At 40.3% G+C, this 17944-nt stretch overlaps 1 pseudogene; it reads left to right on the top strand.

The window, feature by feature from the left end:
* The first annotated feature begins 210 nt into the window (after window positions 1-210).
* The window catches only part of LOC132519110 (cytosolic beta-glucosidase-like), a 149665-nt pseudogene continuing 131931 nt past the window's right edge, over window positions 211-17944 (top strand).

Here is a 17944-nt window from a genome sequence, read left to right as displayed (position 1 = left end):
CCTGAACCAAGTGTCTTGGTTTCAAATCAAGGCTGTGGCCAGTCAAGTGGGATGCTTTAATCAGGTTCCCTTCTTGTTTGCATACTCGTTTGCATTCTGAGACTTCGGTCAGGGTGAGAGTTCACTTATGTTTGCACAGCTGCTGGGCTCCCCTGCCTGAAGGGTGCAGCTCTGTTGCCTGAATGTTCCGGTCGGCCGTCTTCTGAAAGCATGGATTTTCCTGCAGGATTTGGATGGGGGGCAGTCACCTCAGCTTATCAAGTGGAAGGTAGGAGAAGCTTCTTCCCCTTCTCCAGAGCTGGAATGGCTTACTTCTCATGGATTCTGTATGTCTGGGGAAGAAGGTTGGGTGAGGGGGCAAAAAGAAGAGAAGCAAAAGGACTGAAGAGCCCATAACTGCATAAATGAAACTATCCCTTTTCACATAGAAGACACTTGCTTCCCATGTCCCTTTCCTTAGGCACAAGGGTGGTGGTGACGAGGGGCTGAAGACCCCACTGCGGCTGTAATTTTGGTCTGTTCCAGCTCATCTGAGACATCTGTGTACACTGGACCAGCTGCTTTCATCACTGGTTTCTTGAACACATTTCCCATAACCTCCCTAAAAATGATAACAATTTCTCCTATTGGTTAGAAAAATATTGACTAAATACCTTCAAGGAGTCCAAGAGACATCACTGAAGGATGTTCTTCAGTTGGGAGAGGTTCCCTGTTCTATTTCAAGGCACCCCCATTTCCTGGGTGGCTGAGAATTAACTGTGAGATGGCAAAGTGCACTCAGAGTGGAGTTGGAGGTCTGAGTTCTGGTCTCCATCCTGCCAGGCATGAGCTTGTGAATCTGGTCTCCTCCTCTAGTCTCAGTTTCTTCCTATGAAAAATAGGAAGATTAGATTAGCTTTTTCCTATATATATTTTCCACCTAAGGAATTAGGGATTGTTAATAGCTATCATGGGAAAATATTTATTTGGTCAAATAAATGTGGAAACCCAGGGATAAATAAAGCTAAGAGAATTTCTGGCAGCATTTTCCTAGAACTGCTGTAGCAAATGACCATAAACTGGGAGGCTTAAACACAGAAATGTATTCTCTCGCACTTCGGGGGGCAAGAACTAGCCATCTGAAGATGTCATTAGCTAAGATAAGCTAAGCTCATACTGGAGTAGAGTGGGGCTTTAATCCAATATGACTGGTGTCCATATAAGAAGAGGGAAATTTGGACACAGCAACACTTGTGGAGAATGTCATGTGACAATAGAGGCAGAGACTCAAGTGATGCAGCTGTAAACCAAAGAACACCAAGGGCCGATGGCCACTCCCGCAAGCTAGAAGAGGCAAGGAAGGGTTCTAGCAAGAGTCTCAGAGGGAATATGACCCCGCTGAAACCTTGATTTTGGACTTCTAGGCTCTAGAAATGAGAGAGAATAAGTTTCTGTTGTTTAGGCCACCTCTTTTGTGGTACTTTATTATGGCAGCCCTAGAAAACAAATACATCAACAAAAACAAGTAAATTAATAAAAGATATAATTACTGCTTATGGTGAGTGCTAGGGTGATACCAGGTTTTGATTTAGGAGGATCTCTGTGAATTACTGTCATTTAATCTGAAACTTTAAGGACGAGAAGGAGGGAGCCATTTGAAGATGGTGAAAGGTTTTCTAGACAGAGTGCAGGTTGATCCTGGCATAATCCATGCTGCTTATGATGCTTATGATTCCCAGCCTCAGTTGCCATTTCCCAGACCTCCAGAAATGAGAATGAGGAATCTCTGCTATGATAATTGCAACAGCTGCCATGTGGAAGACATCTTCCACGGGGACTATGTATGTTATGACACATATGCTCTGTGATACAAAGCACTTTCAAAAGAATGTCTGGGGATGTACAGATTAATAGGGATTCCATGTCACTTTTTTTCTCTATGGTATCTTCTACATTTGTTCCCAGGTAATTTTCACTTGGTCAGGGTGGGTGACTTGATGAAGCTGGCCTTCTAGTAGTGAAAACAAGAAACAGGACGTTGGCTAGTTTCCTTCTCAGAAGAGAGGTCAGACAGAGCTGAGAGGGGGTTGCAGTGCACAGAATCAGGTTCTAGAAGGTCACAGCATGGAGACTAGGAAGCTGAGTTCTGGAGCCAGACTCGCTAGACTGGGGGTCCATCTCTACCTTTTTCTAACTCTGTATGACTTTGAGCAATTTACTCAACTTCTCTGTGCCTCCTTGTTGGTAGGATGGGGGTGATTATGGTATCTATAGTGCTGCTGTGAGGTTTAAATAAGATGACGTGTGTTAAACGCTTGATGCTCAGTAAGTGCTGAATGCATCGTATTTATCTTTAGGTGGGGGAGGGTCACAGATGGGCTACTGAGAATGAATCACTTTAGAACTCCACAGTGAACTTGGCTGAAGCACACAGTCAGTTATACAAGACAACACAGTGGGTTTCAGTTCCCAGCTCCCAGATCCTGCTCACTCAGCCCTGGGGATAAGATTACTGGTCCTTTCTGAGCTCCTCTCATCACAGGGTCTCCGCATTGCTGTACCTCTTCTGTCTGCACTGGGCTTGCTGCTGCCTTATCGCAAGGTCTTTATTTGTTGTCCCGAACCTGCTATTGTGCTGCTAGCTCTCTAACAACAGCTTTCAGAAGGGAAATTGATCTTCCCTTCTCTTTTTGTCAATGCACAGATGCCTTTTATATGTTTCCTTGGTTTTCTTACCTATCCTTTTGTGCTGGGTTTGAATCCTAGCTCAAGCACTTACTAGCTGAGTGACTTTGGGCAAATAACTTATTTAAGTCTCAGGTTCCTTATTTGTAAAACTAGGAAAACGGTCATGCCCACTCTGTAGGTTTGTTCTGGGGATTAAAGAGGTCAGCATATATGACTCGAGCACAAGAGTGCCTGGGTCATAATATCCACGAAATAACAATAACAACAACACTCCCGCTACTACTACTAGTAATAATAATAAGGATGATGATGTTATTCTTTCTCCTGGCTGGATTCTCTCCCACTGTCTGTACTGATAGGAGAGCTACATCATCTGCTCCATTTACTGGGAATGGTCCTTTCTTCTTTGCACCACAAGTAAGAATATACTCCCTTCTTGCTCATTCTTGTCCTGATCTTCCAGCAGCGCCTGGGAGAGTTACTGTTTAGCTACCCCTTCCACCACTGCGAGGATCACATATGCAGGACGTCAACATGTGGCTTTGTCAAATCAATGTGGCCCGGAATTTAAAAGCTGAAGTCACCTTGTCGCTTTTCGATTTTGAGAATCTTTGCACATTTGAGCTTCCCTGGCCTTTGAACGTCTACAGAGCCTTTGGAAGTCATGGACACTCAGCAGAACTGAGGATTGAGCGTGAATTGTATTTATACAGAAGAAATCTATCTCGGTGATTTGTTATAAAACATCACTATGTATCTTTCTCCAGAGATTTTCAAAACACATTGTCTGTGTAGGTATCTTTGTTTTCAGACATCCTCTCTGGAGCCCAGAGATATAGCTATAATACTCCACCCCCTCCCCACTCCCCTACAGACCCACGCCCACTCCCACACAGAAATAGAGATACTTGGGCTCTGTCACTTTTAATCAAAGGCACTCTCAGGGTCTTTTGCAGGTAGAGTGACCAGAAAATGCAGGACAGGCCTTCCGGTCACTGGGCCTCCTAATATACTGACTACTTGCTTGCATATTTCACCAGACCCATGGCTCTTCGTTCTTCCTGTGCATGTCTCTTGGGCCTTCATGCTGGCCACTTCCCTGACTGTGGTTTTTAAGAAGAGTTTAATGTAATGTTTATTACATTGGAGTTGGCTGTGTAGTGCCTTTTGGAGGAAAGCGCCGTATAAATCTAATAAATAAATAATAAACAAGTGATATAAACAGGAGGAAAATTATATGTTTTACGTGAGCTGTAAAGAATATTGTAAAACCTGTAAAAATGTATTTTAGATGAAGAGGCAGGGAAGAAAATGCAGATGATCATTATTCGTACAGAAGTGAGTTTCATGCAATATTTTAAAGTGCAGAAAAATTCCCATGATTTTTAACCCTTTATGAAACTGACTCTGCCTATGCTTTTGGCTGCAGGGAATGTGAGGCCCAAAACAGCAGGTAGCTCAGTGGCATTTTGTTTACTTCCTCAGTAGGCCACGGAGGGGCCATGAAAATAACATTTAGGACCTGATTCTATAGCTCTTATGAGCTTGTACCTCCCAGTGATTTCACGGAGGATCTCTTAAGGGGTGAATGTGCTCTACAAAATCCCACGAACCATCAGCAAAGTCCAGACTACTCTGTTAAGGCCTCCTGGTGTGATCTGAGTTTGTGGGTTTCTTTGTTTTCTTTGTCTTTTACTTTTTAAATTAAATTAAATTAATTTATTTTTTATGCAGCAGGTTCTTATTAGTTATCTATTTTACACATATTAGTGTATATATGTCAATCCGAATGTCCCAATTCATTCCTCCCCGCCCTTGGTGTCCATACATTTGTTCTCTACATCTTGTCTCTATTCCTGCCTTGCAAACTGGTTCATCTGTACCATTTTTCTAGATTCCACATATATGCGATAATATACGTTATTTGTTTTTCTCTTTCTGACTTACTTCATTCTGTATGACAGTCTCTAGGTCCATCCACATCTCTACAAATTACCCAATTTCGTTCCTTTTTATGGCTGAGTAATACTCCATTGTATATATGTACCACTTCTTCTTTATCCATTCGTCTGTTGATGGACACTTAGATTGCTATGACCTGGCTGTTGTAAATAGAGCTGCAATGAACATTGGGATGTATGTGCCTTTTGTTTTTTTTTTTTTACGGTATGCAGGCCTCTCACTGTTGTGGCCTCTCCCGTTGCGGAGCACAGGCTCTGGACACGCAGGCTCAGTGGCCATGGCTCATGGGCCTAGCCGCTCCGCGGCATGTGGGATCTTCCCGGACCGGGGCACAAACCCGTGTCCCCTGCATTGGCAGGCAGACTCTCAACCACTGCGCCACCAGGGAAGCCCCGTATGTGCCTTTTTTAATTATGGTTTTCTCAGGGTATATGCCCAGTAGTGAGATTGCTGGGTCATATGGTAATTCTATTTTTAGTTTTTTAAGGAACCTTCAGACTGTTCTCTATAGTGGCTGTATCAATTTACATTCCCACCAACAGTGCAAGAGGGTTCTCTTTGCTCCACACCCTCTCAGCATTTATTGTTTGTAGATTTTCTGATGATGCCCATTCTAACCTGTGTGAGGTGATTCCTCATTGTAGTTTTGATTTGTGTTTCTCTAATAAGTAGTGATGTTGAGCAGTAGTGATGTTGGCCTCTTGGCCATCTGTATGTCTTCTTTGGAGAAATGTCTGTTTAGATCTTCTGCCCATTTTTTGATTGGGTTGTTTGTTCCTTTAATATCGAGCTGCATGAACTGTTTATATATTTTGGAGATTAATATTTTGTCCCTTGATTCGTTTGCAAATATTTTCTCCCATTCTGGGGGTTGTCTTTTCATCTCGGTTATAGTTTCCTTTGCTATGCAAAAGCTTTTAAGTTTCATTAGGTCCCATCTGTTTATTTTTGTTGATATTTCCATTACTCTAGGAGGTGGGTCAAAAACGATCTTGCTGTGATTTATGTCAAAGAGTGTTCTTCCTATGTTTTCCTCTAAGAGTTTTATAGTGTCTGGCCTTACATTTAGGTCTTTAATCCATTTTGAGTTTATTTTTGTGTATGGTGTTAGGGAGTGTTCTAATTTCATTCTTTTACATGTAACTGTCCAGTTTTCCCAGCACCACTTATTGAAGAAACTGTCTTTTCTCCATTGTATATCCTTGCCTCCTTTGTCATAGATTAGTTGACCATAGGTGTGTGAGTTTATCTCTGGGCTTTCTAACCCGTTCCATTGATCAGTATGTTTGTTTTTGTGCCAGTACCATATTGTCTTAATTACTGTACCTTTGTAGTATATTCTGAAGTCAGGGAGTCTGATTCCTCCACCTCCATTTCTTTCCATCAAGGTTGCTTTGGCTATTTGGGGTCTTTTGTGTCTCCATACATATTTTAAGATATTTTGTTCTAGTTCTATAAAAAATGCCATTAGTAATTTGATAGGACTTGCATTGAATCTGTAGATTGCTTTGGGTATAGTCATTTTCAGAATATTGATTCTTCCAATCCTAGAACATGGTTTATCTCTGCATCTGTTTGTGTTGTCTTTGATTTCTTTCATCAGTGTCTTATAATTTTCTGAGTACAGGTCTTTTACCTCCTTAGGTAGGTTTATTCCTAGGTATTTTATTCTTTTTGTTGCAGTGGTGAATGGGATTGTTTCCTTAATTTCTCTTTCTGATCTTTCATTGTTAGTGTATAGGAATACAAGAGATTTGGGGGCATTAATTTGGTATCCTGTAACTTTACCAACTTCATTGATTAGGTCTAGTAGTTTTCTGGTGGCATCTTTAGGATTCTCTATTTATAGTATCATGTCATCTGCAAACAGTGACAGTTTTACTTCTTCTTTTCCAATTTGGCTTCCTTTTATTTCTTTTTCTTCTCTGATCGCCATGGCTAGGACTTCCAAAACTAGTTTGAATAATAGTGGTGAGAGTGGACACCCTTGTCTTGTTCCTGATCTTAGAGGAAATGATTTCAGTTTTTCACCATTGAGAATGATGTTTGCTGTGGGTTTGTCATATATGGCCTTTATTATGTTGAGGTAGGTTCCCTCTATGCCCACTTTCTGCAGAGTTTTTATCATAAATGGGTGTTGAATTTTGTCAAAAGTTTTTTCTGCATCTATTGAGATGATCATGTGGTTTTTTTTTTTTTTTTTTTGGCGGTACGCGGGCCTCTCACTGTTGTGGCCACTCCCTTTGCGGAGCACAGGCTCCAGACGCGCAGGCTCATTGGCCATGGCTCACGGGCCTAGCCGCTCCACAGCATGTGGGATCTTCTCAGACCGGGGCACGAACCCGTGTCCCCTGCATCGGCAGGCGGACTCTCAACCACTGTGCCACCAGGGAAGCCCCGATCATGTGGTTTTTATTCTTCAATTTGTTAATATGGTGTATCACATTGATTGATTGGCAGATATTGAAAAATCCTTGCATCCCTGGGATAAATTCAACTTGATCATGGTTTATGATCCTTTTAATGTGTTGTTGGATTCTGTTTGCTAGTATTCTATTGAGAATTTTTGCATCTGTATTCAGCAATGACATTCGTTGGTAATTTTCTTTATTTGTAGTATCTCTGTCTGATTTTGGTGTCAGGGTGATGGTGGTTTCATAGAATGAGTTTGGGAATGTTCCTCCCTCTGCAATTTTTTGGAGGAGTTTGAGAAGGATGAGTGTTAGCTCTTCTCTAAATGTTTGGTAGAATTCGCCTGTGAAGCCATCTGGTCCTGGACTTCTGTTTGTTGGAAGATTTTTAATCACAGTTTCAATTTCATTAACCTGTAATTTATCTGTTCATATTTTCTGTTTCTTCCTGGTTCAGTCTTGGAAGGTTATACCTTTCTAAAAATTTGTCCATTTCTTCCAGGTTGTCTATTTTATTGGCATAGAGTTGCTTGTAGTAGTCTCTTAGGATGCTTTTTATTTCTGCAGTGTCCATTGTAACTTCTCCTTTTTCATTTCTCATTTTATTGATTTGAGTCCTCTCCCTCTTTTTCTTGATGAGTCTGGCTACAGGTTTATCAATTTTTTTATCTTCTCAAAGAACCAGCTTTTAGTTTTATTGATCTTTGCTACTGTTTTCTTTCTTTCTATTTCATTTATTTCTGCTCTGATCTCTATGATTTCTTTCCTTCTGCTAACTTTGGGTTTTGTATGTTCTTCTTTCTCTAGTTCCTTTAGTTGTAAGGTTGGATAGTTTTTTTTTTTTAATATCTTTATAGGAGTATAATTGCTTTACATTGTTGTGTTAGTTTCTGCTGTATAACAAAGTGAATCAGCTATACGTATACATATATCCGCATATCCCCTCCCTTTTGTATCTCCCTCCCATCCTCCCTATCCCACCCTTCTAGGTGGTTACAAAGCACTGAGCTGATCTCCCTGTGCTATACGGCTGCTTCCCACTAGCTATTTTACATTTGGTAGTGTATATATGTCCATGCCACTCTCTCACTTCATCCCAGCTTACCCTGCCCCCTCCCCGTGTCCTCAAATCCATTCTCTACATCTGTGTCTTTATTCCTGTCCTGCCCCTAGGTTCATAAGAACCTTTTTTTTCTTAGATTCCATATATATGTCTTAGCATATTGTATTTGTATTTCTCTTTCTGACTTACTTCACTCTGTATGACAGATTCTACGTCCATCTACCTCACTACAAACAACTCAATTTTGTTTCTTTTTATGGCTGAGTAATATTCCATTGTATATATGTGCCACATCTTCTTTATCCATTCATCTGTTGATGGACACTTAGGTTGCTTCCATGTCCTGGTTATTGTAAATAGTGCTGCAATGTGTACATGACTCTTTTTGAATTATGGTTTTCTCAGGGTATATGCCCAGTAGTGGGATTGCTGGGTCATATGGTAGTTCTATTTTTAGGTTTTTAAGGAACCTCCATATTGTTCTCCATAGTGACTGTATCAATTTACATTCCCACCAACAGTGCAAGAGGGCTCCCTTTTCTCCATACCCTCTCCAGCATTTATTGTTTGTAGATTTTTTGATGATGGCCATTCTGACCAGTGTGAGGTGATACCTCATTGTAGTTTTGATTTGCGTTTCTCTAATGATTAGTGATGTTGAGCATCCTTTCATGCTTTTGTTGGCAATCTGTATATGTTCTTTGGAGAAATGTCTATTTGGGTCTTCTGCCCATTTTTGGGTTGGGTTTTTTTTTTTTTTGATATTGAGGTGCATGAGCTGCTTGTATATTTTGGAGATAAATCCTTTGTCAGTTGCTTCGTTTGCAAATATTTTCTCCCGTTCTGAAGTTTGTCTTTGACTTGTTTATGGTTACCTTTGCTGGGCAAAAGATTTTAAGTTTCATTAGGTCCTATTTGTTTATTTTTGTTTTTATTTCCATTTCTCTAGGAGGTGGGTCAAAAAGGATCTTGCTGTGATTCATGTCACAGAGTGTTCTGCCTATGTTTTCCTCTAACAGTTTTATAGCGTCTGCCTTACATTTAGGTCTTTAATCCATTTGGAGTTTATTTTTATGTATGGTGTTACGGAGTGTTCTAATTTCATTCTTTTACATGTAGCTGACCAGTATTCCCAGCACCACTTATTGAAGAGGCTGTCTTTTCTCCATTGTATATTCTTGCCTCCTTTATCAAAGATATGGTGACCATATGTGTTTTTCTCTGGGGTTTCTATTCTGTTCCACTGATCTATATTTCTGTTTTTGTGCCAGTACCGTTACTGTAGCTCTGTAGTGTAATCTGAAGTTAGGAGCCTGGTTCCTCCAACTTCATTTTACTTCCTCAATATTGCTTTGCCTACTTGGGGTCTTTTGTGTTTTCATACAAATTGTAAAATTTTTTGTTCTAGTTCTGTGAAAAAATGCCATTGTTAGTTTGATAGGGATTGCATTGAATCTGTAGATTGCTTTGGATAGTATAGTCATTTTCACAACGTTGATTCTTCCAACCCAGGAACATGGTATATCTCTCCATCTGTTTGTTTCATCTTTAATTTCTTTCATCAGTGTTTTATAGTTTCTGCATACAGGTCTTTTTTCTCCTTAGGTAGGTTTATTCCTAGGTATTTTAGTCTTTTTTTGCAATGATAAATGGAGTGTTTCTTTAATTTCTGTTTTAGATTTTTCATCATTAGTTTATAGGAATGCAAGAGTTTTCTGTGCCTTAACTTTGTATCTTGCTACTTTACCAAATTCATTGATTAGCTTTAGTAGTTTTCTGCTAGCATCTTTAGGATTCTCTATGTAGATTATCATGCCATCTGCAAACAGTCACAGTTTTACCTCTTTTCCGATTTGGTGATTCCTTTTATTTCTTTTTCTTCTCTTGTTTCTGTGGCCAAAACTTACAAAACTATGTTGAATAATACTGGTGAGAGTGGGAAACCCTGTGTTGTTCCTGATCTTAGTGGAAATGGTTTCAGTTTTTCACCATTGAGAATGGTGTTGGCTGTGGGTTTGTCATATATGGCCTTTTTATGTTGAGGTAAATTCCCTCTATGCCCACTTTCTGGAGAGTTTTTATCATAAATGGGTGGTGAATTTTGTCAAAAGCTTTTTCTGTGTGTATTGAGATTATCATATGGTTTTTATCCTTGAATTTGTTAATATGGTGTATCACAATGATTGATTTGCGTATATTGAAGAATCCTTGCATTCCTGGGATAAACCCCACTTGATCATGGTGTGTGATCCTTTTTATGTACTGCTGGATTCTATTTGCTAGTATTTTGTTGAGGATTTTTGCACCTATGTTCATCAGTGATATTGGTCTGTAGTTTTCCTTTTTCGTGACATCTTTTTCTGGTTTCGGTATCAGAGTGATGGTGGCCTCGTAGAATGAGTTTGGGAGTGTTCCTCCCTCTGCTCTATTTTGGAAGAGTTTGAGAAGGAATGGTGTTAGCTCTTCACTAAATGTTTGATAGATTTGGCCAGGGAATCCATTTGGCCCAGGGCTTTTATTTGTTGGAAGATTTTTAATCACAGTTTCACTTTCAGTGCTTGTGACTGGTCTTTTCATATTTTCTATTTCTTCCTTGTTCAGTCTTGGAAGGCTGTGCTTTTCTAAGAATTCGTCCATTTCTTCCAGGTTGTCCATTTTATTGGCATAGAGTTGCTTGTAGTAGTCTCTCGTGACCCTTTGTGGTTCTGAATTGTCAGTTTTTACTTCTCCTTTTTCATTTCTATATCTGTTGATTTGAGTTCTCTCCCTTTTTTTCTTGAGGAGTCTGGCTAATGGTTTATCAATTTTCTTTATCTTCTAAAGAGCCACCTTTTAGTTTTATTGATCTTTGCTCTCATTTCCTTCATTTCTTTTTCATTTATTTCTCATCTGATCTTTATGATTTCTTTCCTTCTGCTAACTTCGGGGTTTTTTGTTCTTCTTTCTCTAATTGGTTTAGATGTATGGTTAGGTTGTTTATTGGAGATTTTTCTTGTATCTTGAGGTAGGATTGTATTGTTATATACTCCCCTCTTAGAACTAGTTTTGCGGCATCCCATGGTTCTTGGGTCGTCATGTTTTCATTGTCAATTGTTTCTAGGTATTTTTGTATTTCCTCTTTGATTTCTTCAGTGATCTGTTGGTTTTTTAATAAGGTATTGTTTAGCCTCCATGTGTTTGTGTTTTTTACGTTTTTTCCCCTGTAATTCGTTTCTAATCTCATAGCCTTGTGGTTGGAAAAGATGCTTGATATGATTTCAATTTTCTTAAATTTACCAAGGCTTGGTTTTTGACCCAAGATGCGATCTATCCTGGGGAATGTTCCATGTGCACTTGAGAAGAAAGTGTAATCTGCTGTTTTTGGATGGAATGTCCTATAAATATCAATTAAATCTATCAGGTCTACTGTGTTATTTAAAGCTTGTGTTTCCTTATTAATTTTCTGTCTGGATGATCTGTCCATTGTTGTAAGTGAGGTGTTAAAGTCCCCACTATTATTGTGCTACTGGCGATTTCCTGTTTTATAGCTGTTAGCATTGGCCCTATGTATTGAGGTGCTCCTATTTTAGGTGCATATATATTTATAATTGTTATATCTTCTTCTTAGATTGATCCCTTTATCATTATGTAGTGTTTTTCCTTGTCTCTTGTAACATTTTTAATTTTAAAGTCTATTTTATCCGATATGACTGTTGCTACTCCAGCTTTCTTTTGATTTCCATTTGGATGGAATATATTTTTCCATCCTGTCACTTTCAGTCTGAATGTGTCCCTAGGTCTGAAGTGGGTCCTTGTAGACAGCATATATATGGATCTTGTTTTTATATCCATTCAGCAAGCTTGTGTCTTTTGGTTGGAGCATTTAATTCATTCACATTTAAGGTAATTATCAATATGTATGTTCCTATTACCATTTTCTTAATTGTTTTGGTAGTTCCTTTTCTTCTCTTGTGTTTCCCACTTAGAGAAGTTCCTTTAACATTTATTGTAGAGCTGGTTTGGTGGTGCTGAATTCTCTTAGCTTTTGCTTGTCTGTAGAACTTTTTTTTTCTCTGTCAAATCTGAATGAGATTCTTGCAGGGTAGATTAATCTTGGTTGTAGGTTTTTCCCTTTCATCACTTTAAATATGTCCTGCCACTCCCTTCTGTCTTCTATAGTTTCTGCTGAGAAATCAGCTGTTAACCTTATGGGAGTTCCCTTGTGTGTTATTTGTCATTTTTCCCCTGTTGCTGTTAATAATTTTTCTTTGTCTTTAATTTTTGTCAATTTGATTACTATTTGTCTCGGTATGCTTCTCCTTGAGTTTATCCTGCCTCGGACTCTGTGCTTCCTGGGTGGCTATTTCCTTTTCCCATGTGAGGGAAGTTTTTGACTATTGTCTCTTGAAATATTTTCTTGTGTCCTCTCTCTCTCTCTTCTACTTCTTTGACCCCCCCAATAATGCGAATGTTGGTGCATTTAATGTTGTCCCAGAGGTCTCTTAGGCTGTTTTCATTTCTTTTCCTTCTTTTAGATTTGGCTGGGGAATCCAGCCAAAAAGAATCCTTCTTTTTCCTTCTTTTTTCTTTATTCTGCTCCACGGCTGTGAATTCCACCATTCTGTCTTCCAGGTCACTTATCTGTTCTTCTGCCTCAGTAATTCTGCTATTGATTACTTCAAGGGCATTTTTCATTTCAGTCATTGTATTGTTCATCTCTGTTTTTTTGTTCTTTAATTCTTGTAGGTCTTTGTTAAACATTTCTTGCATTTTCTCAGTCTTTGCCTTGATTCTTTTTCCGAGGTCCTGGATCATCTTCACTATCATTATTCTGAATTCTTTTTCTGGAAGGTTGCCTATCTCCACTTCATTTAGTTGGTTTTGTGGGGTTTTATCTTGTTCCTTCATGTGGTACGTAGTCCTCTGCCTTTTCATTTTGTCTGTCTTTCTGTGAATGTGGTTTTCGTCCCACAGGCTGAAGGATTGTAGTTCTTCTTGCTTCTGCTGTCTGTGCTCTGGTGGATGAGGCTATCTAAGAGGCTTGTGCAAGCTTCCTGATGGGAGGGAATTGTGGTGGGTAGAACTGGGTGGTGCTCTTCTGGGCAGAACTCAGTAAAACTTTAATCTGCTTGTCTGCTGATGAGTGGGACTGGGTTCCCTCCCTGTTGGTTGTTTGGCCTGAGGTGACCCAGCACTGGAGCCTACCCAGCTCTTTGGTGGGGCTAATGACAGACTCTGGGAAGGCCCACACCAAGGAGTATTTCCCAGAACTTCTGCTGCCAGTGTCCTTGTCCCCACCATGAGCCACAGCTGCCCCCCGCCTCTGCAGGAGACCCTTCAACACTAGCAGGTAGGTCTGGTTCAGTCTCTCATGGGTTCACCGCTCCCTCCCCTGTGTCCTGATGTGCACACTACTTCGTGCGTGCCCTCCAAGAGTGGAGTCACCGCTTCCCCCTGTCCTGTTGAAGTCCCGCAGTCAAACCCCACTGGCCTTCAAAGTCTGATTCTCTAGGAATTCCTCCTCACTTTGCCGGACCCCCAGCTTGGGCAGCCTGACGTGGGGCTCAGAACTTTCACTCCAGTGGGTGGACCTCTGTGGTGTAATTGTCCTGCAGTTTGTGAGTCACACGTCCATCGGCCATGGGATTTGATTTTATTGTGATTGTGCCCCTCCTACTGTCTCACTGCAGCTTCTCCCTTGTCACTGGATGTGGAGCATCTTTTTTGGTGAGTTCCAGTGTCTTCCTGTCAATGATTGTTCAGCAGTTAGTTGTGTTTCCAGTGCTCTTACAAGAGGGAGTGAACGCATGTCCTTCTACTCTGCCATCTTGAACCCTAAGTTTGTGGTTTTTAAGGAGGCAAAGGCCTCAGTTTTATGAATGCTATTATCACCCCTGCATGCTGAGCTTTGATTTAACTTGGACTTTGACTTTATGTTGGCAGATATTGAGGCTGGCCTCAAACTTTAGCCATTTGTTTGTCTTGGTGTGTCAAAGATGGCATGCTATAGTTGAGAAGCTTGGGCTTACCTTTGCACTTACAAAAGTGGGAGAATAAACAAAGCAGCTGAATTCCTTCGTTTTAGGTACGGTTTGTAGTGATTCTATCCAGGCTGTTTCTTCCTGTACCTTTTAAAAACTGAACTGGTCCATTCAAACCTGAGCTAGAGACACTTTTTATCTACCTGCTATAGATGTCAGCACAAGCCCCATATTTCTTTAGATCACTTCCTGTTTGCTTTCTCTACTCAACCAATTTTGGCAGTGTGTCTTGGTTCCTAGTTCCTACTAAACTCTTTGGAGGAAACATTCCAGTCTGGGACTTAATCTCTTGGCTGCCCTTGGTAGTTTTCTAGAACGGAGCTCACCAGATTGGTCTGCCCTTTGTGTGGACCACCTAAGAAAGGAGTGGGAGCAGGCTTAAAAGCATGGTCATTTATTTCTTGATGTGTAAGGAAAACGGAAGAAGAAAGGTGAGACTTTATTCATGAAATTTCTCACAGATTAAAGTTGAGATGACAGAAAGGACCCTTATTTCTTTCCCCCAGTTTCAAATTTGAGATTCACAAAAACTCAAAGTTGCCCCCTTTTTTGAATGTACCATGAAATTATGTAGTCATCATTGAACGAGTATGGGCTTTGGCAGGGATGATATTCAGATATTCATCAGCTGATACACTGGCCAATCCAATGTTAACTGTAAACAATAGGTGTAGACTGGACTGGCATCTGCCTTACCTGAGAGTAGATGCCAGCCTTAAACAACTGGTATGGAACAGACCAGCATCAGCATCTTCATTGACCATTAAGAGTAGTAGCCAGCTGTCAACAACTGATTTGACTAGCCTGGCACCCACATTAACTAATCAGAGTGGGTGCCAGCTGTAATCAACCACTGGGGACACACTTCCATGAACTGACTGAATTTTAGCTTTAGGCTTATGAGTGGGACACAGCTGGAATATATCAGACTCTATTTGTGAACTACTAGAGAGTCAAATCACTTAATTTCTTCTAGCCTCAGATTTCTCACCTGCAAAATTCCTAATGCTCACCTCTTTTTTTGAAATTTCATTGGATAAGTGTTGGAGAGCTTTTTCTTATGTTTTGTACTTCTTTGGATCTGAGGTGATTTCCTCAACTTTTTCTTCCAGATTATTAATTTGGATGTTAGCTTTGTTCATTCTATTTTTCAGTCCCTCTATGGAATATTTAATTATGGCGATCATATTTTTAAGTTTTAGGAACACATTCTTATTCTTTGATTGCCTAATTTCCAGGAAGTCAATTTGATTTTTTGGATATAGTCACCCTCGAATCTTTTTAAGAATGCTAGTTAAAAAAATTAAGTCTTTTTTTTCTTTTTCTTTCTTTTTATATCAATTTGAAATCTTTGGATTATTTGTTTATTTGGATCCATATCTTTTATGCTATCTGTTTTTGTCAAATGGCTGGTGATCCTTGAATACCCGTTTATGTTTTTGAATGAAAGAATATGTTGATAGTAGTAACTGAGTTAGGCTTCCTTTGAAGTTAAGTAACTCTGTTGAACTGAAACAGTGCTGACCCTATAAGAAGCAGGGTTCTGTGTAAGTGGGTGGGGCCTGTTGACAGGCTTCTCATAATGGACTATGTGTATGAAGGAAGGGAGCCAAGATTTAGATCTCAATAATTGCCAGATAATGGGGTCTTTAAGAAGGAATGTTTTGTTTGCTTTTTATTTATTAATTTTTTAAACAACCTTTGAGAGACTACCACTTGTGTAGTTTAAAAAAAATTATTTATTTATTTATACTTATTTTTTCCAACATTTTACTTAGCATTTCTTTCTTTCTTATTTAAAAAAATTTGTTTTGTTTTGTTTTGGTTTTGTTTTTGTTTTTGTTTTTTTTTTTTTTGAGGTACACGGGCCTCTCACTGTTGTGGCCTCTCCTGTTGCGGAACACAGGCTCCGGACGCGCAGGCTCAACGGCCATGGCTCATGGGCCCAGCCGCTCCGCGGCATATGGGATCTTCCCGGACCGGGGCACGAACCCGTGTCCCCTGCATCAGCAGGTGGACTCTCAACCACTGTGCCACCAGGGAAGCCCTTTTAAAATTTTTATTGGAGTTTAGTTGCTTTACAATATTGTGTTAGTTTCTACTGCACAGTAAAGTGAATCAGCAGTATGTATATACATATCCCTCTCTTTTGGACTTCCTTCGCACTTAGGTCACCACAGAGCACTGAGTAGAGTTCCCTGTGCTATACAGTAGGTTCTCATTAGTTACCTATTTTATACCTAGTATCAATAGTGAGTGTATATATGTTAATCCCAATCTCCCAATTCGTGCCTGGTCTTAGTTGTGGCACGAGGGATCTTAGTTGTGGCATGTGGATTCTTAGTTGCAGCATGTGGGCTTCTCAGTTGTGGCATGCGGACTCTTTAGTTGTGGCATGTGAACTCTTAGTTGTGGCATGCATGTGGGATCTAGTTGCCTGACCAGGGATCGAACTCAGGCCCTCTGCATTGGGAACATGGAGTCTTATCCACTGGACCACCAGGGAAGTCCCTTGCTTTTTTTTTTTTTTTTTTTGCGGTACGCGGGCCTCTCACCGCTGTGGCCTCTCCCGCCGCAGAGCACAGGCTCCGGACGCGCAGGCTCAGCGGCCATGGCTCACGGGCCCAGCCGCTCCGCGGCATGCGGGACCCTCCCGGACCGGGGCACGAACCCGCGTCCCCTGCATCGGCAGGTGGACTCTCAACCACCGCGCCAGCAGGGAAGCCCGTCCCTTGCTTTTTAAAAGTGTTTTTGTTAAGTCTATTTCTTTTTCTTCAGTTTAATTGAGATATAATTGACATATAGCACCTTATAAGTTTAAAGTGTATAGCATAATGACTTGACATATATATTGTCAGTTGATTACCACAATAAGCTTAGTTAACATCCATTATCTCCTTTAGATACAAAAAGAAAAAAAGAAAACAGTTTTTTACTTTTGATGCAAAATGTTAGGATCTACTCTGTCAGCAACTTTCAAATATAGCATGCAACAGCTTTCGCTATAGTCATCATGTTTAATATTACATCCTCAGTACTTATTTATCTTATAAACTAAAAGTTTAAACCTTCTGACCACCTTCATTCAATTCCCCCTCCCCCCACCTCCCATCTCTGGAAGGCACAAATCTGATGTCTTTTTCTACGAATTCGGTTTTTCTGTTTTCTTAGATTCCATATGTGAGATCATACAGTATTTGTCTTTCTCTGTCTGTTTGCTTTTGACTTTTGTTTCCCATCTACACTACCCTTCAAGTTCACGTTTAGTTCTAGAGCTTATTCTACTTTTCTTCACTGTCTCAGTGCCCTTGATAGCAAGGGCTATCTTGTCCCGTCACATCTCTCACTTTTATTAATCATTTCTTGGAACTTCCACCTGGGGTGAAGGCAGCACTAACTGCTCTGTTTATCGGGGAGAGGAACCAGTCAGGCCAATAGTACATTAGATAATCCTTTAATTAATTACTGTGATGACTGCTCTGAGCCTGCTGTGCTCTCTGCAGTGGCTGACCTGCAGATTCTCTAGGGCAACCCCTCTGAATCCTTACCAGCCGTCTTCAGTGTGTGAGTATATGTTGCAAATCCTTTGCTTTAGTTTCTCAGGCAATTCAGCCCTAGTTTCTTTCCATTTGCCAGAAATACTTTAGTCAATGTGATATTCTTTGGGGGCTTTTTTGTTTTCAGCTCTGTTGTGGAACTTATTTTTAAAAAAATTTTTACTGTCATTTCAGTGGGGTTGTGAGAGGGAGAGGAATTAAGTATGTCCACTGTACTCCCCATCTTGAACTGGAAGTGCTTATTAATATGTGTTTATAAGTGCC

Source organism: Lagenorhynchus albirostris, chromosome 4, assembly GCF_949774975.1.
Source record: "Lagenorhynchus albirostris chromosome 4, mLagAlb1.1, whole genome shotgun sequence".
NCBI lineage: Eukaryota > Metazoa > Chordata > Mammalia > Artiodactyla > Delphinidae > Lagenorhynchus > Lagenorhynchus albirostris.
The sequence above is the reverse complement of the archived record's forward strand: the minus strand, read 5'-3'. Positions and strand labels throughout refer to the sequence as shown.